General features: G+C 46.8%; 1 pseudogene; it reads left to right on the forward strand.

The window, feature by feature from the left end:
• The first annotated feature begins 4,063 nt into the window (after positions 1-4,063).
• LOC114006145 (uncharacterized) lies at positions 4,064-4,176 on the forward strand (annotated as a pseudogene).
• Positions 4,177-4,656: the final 480 nt, after the last annotated feature.

Here is a 4,656-nt window from a genome sequence, read left to right on the forward strand (position 1 = left end):
GATTTTATAAGACATATTCATCAAAATAACTTTAAAAAACAGTGAGGAGGGGCTGGTAGGTGGCGTGATGGTTAAGGGCGCTGGACTCCCACATGGCCCACTGGAGTTCGGGTCCTGGACCTGGTGGCTTGCTTTCTCACTTTCCATCTCTCTCTCTCTCTCACTCTGTCTTTTCTGGTCAAATCAAAGTAAATAAATAAAATTAATAAAATTAAAATAATTCTTTAAGAAAAGAAAAAATAAAATGAGGCATAGGCCAGGAGATGGTGTGGAGGTTAAGGTGGCTGGACTCCATGTGGCCAATTCTGCAGTTTGAGTCCCAGACCCAGAGGTCTAGAAATCACTCAAGGTACATGCATGCCCAAAATCCCAAGAGGAGAAGAAATTGCACCAGGACCATCCCTTCTGGAGGGGTGATTTCTCACTTTCCCTCTTTCTGTCTTCTCTCTGGTGCGCACATGTACCCTATGGCAAGACCTTGAAAAAGGAAAAAAAAAAAAAAAATAGTAAGGCATGGGCCAGCAGATGGAGTGAAAGTTTAGGTGGCTGGACCCCACGTGGTCAATTGCACAATTCAAGTCCCCAACCCAGCGGCTTGAAGATCACACCAGGCATGTGTGTGTGCATACCTAAAGTCCCAAGAGGAGAGAGGGAAGGGATTACAGCATGGCCATTCCCAGTGTTGGAGGGATTTCTCTCTTTCTTTCTTTCTCTCTCTCTCTCTCTCTCTCTCTGGTGAGCATATGCACCTTATAGCAAAGCTAAAATTAAATTAAATAAAAAATAAAAACAAACAAAAAAGTTTTAAAGTGAGGGTTAGCATGAGTAATGCTCATGCTGACAATATGGGTGAATCTTGAAACTTTTGATATTATGCTTAAATAAGATAAGCCAGCAGGACAAACGCCGTATGAGTATTTCTATATGAGGTTCACAGAGTAATCAGATTCCGGGGACCAGTAGTTAGCGTAATGGCTATGTCGCCGATCCCAAGAGGAGAATGGAGGAGAAGGGATTGTGGCGTGGCCATCCCCCCCAGGGAGTGATTTCTCACTTTCTATCTCTCTGTCTCTCTGTCTTTCTGGCAAGCGCACACACCCTATAGCAAAAACCCTCAAAAAAAAATCATAAGAGCAAAACAGAGTAATCGGATTCATACAGACAGCACATGGAGTGACGGTCAGCAGGGGCTCCAGTGGAGAGGGATGAATGGGGAGCCGGTGTTTCATCTGTAGAAGATGAAAGAGTTCTGGAGATGGATGGCGGTGACGAATGCACAAGAATGTGACATACTTAACCCCATAGAACCTTCCATTATGATGGGCCCAGACTTGCGGCATGTTTGAAGATAAGCTAAACTGTAGCACTGGAGGCCATGTGGCTGACCACAGGGTTGACTTAAAACATACTAGCCATGTGCGTGTGCACCCAAAGCCTTGACTGGATGGTCCAGGAAAGGAGATCAAGGTGTGGGGCCAGCAGGTGGCATGGTGGTTGAGGCACTAGACTCCCTCATGGCCAACCACAATTCGAGTTCCATACCTGGTGGCTTGCTTTCTTACTTTCCCTCTCTCTCTCCAGTCAAATTAAAACATAATAACAATAAATACAATTTAATAAATATTTCTAAAAAAAGTCAAGGTGTGATGAGACCCTGTCAAGAGTCTCTCTATCATTAGTGCACTTGCTTTTTCTTCTTCCTTTTTTTTTTTTTTTTTTAAATTTTTTGCCATAGTGTCCCGACCTGGGGGGACTGCCAAACGGGTTTCCTGAGTGAAGGAGTTAGAGCCGGGACAAGCGGCATAGTGTTACAACACGGAGACGACACCGTGTCTTCAGTGTCATCTGTTTATTGTGGGCAGCACGGTACAGCACGGAGACGACACAGTGTTACAACTCTTAAGGGTCACCTCGTCTATTGTGAGCAGCACGGAGATGACGCAGTGTCACAGCTCTCCAGGCTCGTCTGGAGACGATGTAGTGTTACAGCTCTTTAGGCTCTCCTGGTCGTCGCCTTCTGGCTACTGTGGGCCAGGCATTGTGGTTATATACACTCTGGTGGGTTGTAAACAGTGGGCCCTGATTGGTTATAAACGGTGAGCCATGATTGGTTGTAAACGGTGGGCCGTGATTGGTTGCTTTTGGACCAATCATGAGGTGCCGAATATGCAAATTTGAAGGATTCTAGTAGCCAGTCAGAGCAAGGTTTTGAAGGTCAGGTTTTTTTGAAGGGAACCAATCATGGTAATTGTTTGCTCTCTGAGGAACCTCAGCAGACTCGCAGGTGCGCAGCCTCCTGTACCATAGGGTAGGTGCACTCACTAGAGAGATAGAGAGGAAAAGTGAGACATCACTCCCCAGAGGGGATGGCCATACCATAATGACTTTTCCTCTATTCTCCTCTGGGGACTTTGGGCATGCATGCTCACACACCCGGAGTTTTTTTTCAGGCCACAGGGTCTGGGACTCGAACCATAGAATCCATCATGTGGGATCCAGTGAATTGTGCTAAAGTTGAAATAATATAAAATCATAATTTTTCTCTAATAATCATAATGTTGAACTTTGGTCTATTTTAATTTATAGGTGATACTCGTTCCTAGCCTCGGCTCTCACTTCCTTCTCAGTCATGTGCCACCCTCCCTTCTCTCCTCAGACGTGTGGTTGTGTAGGTTTTTGTTTCTGTTCATTTGTTTGTTTGTTTTGGTATATGGCACATGTGCCTACAGGAGAGAGAGAGGGAAAGTGTGAAATCAACCATACACACACACACACACACACACACACACCACCCTGCAAGGGAAGGCCATGCCACCATCCCTTCTCCTCCATTCTGGTCTCAGGAGTTTGGGCACTCATGCACATGCACCTGGAGCGCTTTGGTTTTGGTTTTGTTGTTTTCTTTTTCTTTTAAAATGTTCTTTTTTTAGAATTATTTATTTACTTTTATGATTTATTTTAAAATTTGATATAGGGCATGTACACTTACCAGAGAGAGACTGAGAGAAAGAGAGAGAATGAAAGTGAGAAAGCAAGCTGCCAGGTCTGGAATTCAAACCACAGTCAGCCATGTGGGAGTCCTCAACCACCATGCCACCTGCTGGCCCTAGTGTGATTTTCAAACTGCCAGTCTCAGGACTCAAACTGGGCAGTCAACCATGAGGGATCCAGCCACCTTAAACACCACACTACCTGTTGTCTTCCCCCTTTTTAAAAAAAACTTGTCAGAAGGTACATAAACTCACCAGAGAGAGACAGAGAGAGGAGGAGAAAGCACCCCAATGTGGAATGATCTCCATTCTGTTGAACTTTTGGGGACACACACACACATGCCTGACATGTTTTTCAAGCTCTTAGGGCCAGGATTTGAACTATTTGATTGGCCATGTAGGACCTGGCTCCTTAACCACCAGGCCACAGGCCCAGACCCCTCTGTGTTTATTTTATCTGAAGTGCAAGTCAAAAATTCCACCCCCAAAAAGTGTCCTGTCCCCTGCACAGAATGGAATCAAATGCAACATCCACTTACCTCCTCCCCAGAAGGTTACCTGCACCTTTCTCACCTTGTCTCCAGTCCTCTTTCCATACAGCTGGCTCTCCCCCCAACGCCGGCAGCCTTTGTTCAGGGGGGCCCAGGGAAGCAGAGCACAGAGCACCAGCAGGTGTTAGCAGTTCTCGCCAAGTCTATTTACTGGCAACACATATGTACTAATAGTTACTGAGCCCTCAGATGTTTGCTAATAAGGCAGAGCTGTGGGAGTCAGGCAGGGAACAGGCAGCCAGGTATCCAACCCCAGCACCCCCCAGGTCTTCTCCCCAAAGCTTCCAGAGCCCCACCCCATGCCCAATGCCTACAGCTGAGCCAGAGCCCACCCAACGCCAATACCTTACATATATGAACGCGAGGTCAGCTCTTCACATTCAACCTCCTCTTCACATTTAACTCCAGACAGTCTTTTCTGGAAAATACCATAGCTGATGAAGACCTTGAGTGTGGAGAATCCACCACCTCCTTAAACTCACTTCGCAGAGCTTAATCACACTATCAGAAAGTGTCCCCAGCAGCTTTGCACAGTGGCAGTATCGTAGCCAATGAGGTTTATCCGAGGCGCGATTATTGCTAATAGAAAGTGTCCCCAGCTATGTCACAATCTGTAATTAAAATACATTTCTGGTGCGACTGGGGTGACACCAACAGGCAGGCACCGCTGCACCTGGCTGAGCCTGCAAGGAGACCTAGGCCTGGGTTCATTTCCCAGCCCAACCTCAGCAGGCTGGGCACAGCAGCACATGCCTGATTCTTTGTTTCTTGTTTTTTTTTTTTTTTTGAGAGATTTTTGGTATAGGGTATGTGCGCTCACCAGAAAGAGTGAGACAGAGACAGAAAGCGAGAAATCACCCCCCAGGGGAGATGGCCACGCCACAAAACCTTCTCCTCCATTCTCCTCTCGGGATCTTGGGCATGCATGCACACGAACCCGGTGTGAGTTTAAGCCACTGGGTCCAGGGCTCGGACTGTGGTCGACTACGTGGGAGTCCAGCGAACATAGCCATTACGCCAACTGCTGGTCCCTGCACCTGGCTGTAGTTCTAACTAACCAGGAGGCTGAGGCAGGACTGTGGCAAGGTCCTGTCAAAAATCTTCCTCTCTTTCCC

The sequence above is a fragment of the Tupaia chinensis genome, unplaced genomic scaffold, assembly GCF_000334495.1.
Source record: "Tupaia chinensis unplaced genomic scaffold, TupChi_1.0 Scaffold145814_1, whole genome shotgun sequence".
Lineage (NCBI taxonomy): Eukaryota > Metazoa > Chordata > Mammalia > Scandentia > Tupaiidae > Tupaia > Tupaia belangeri.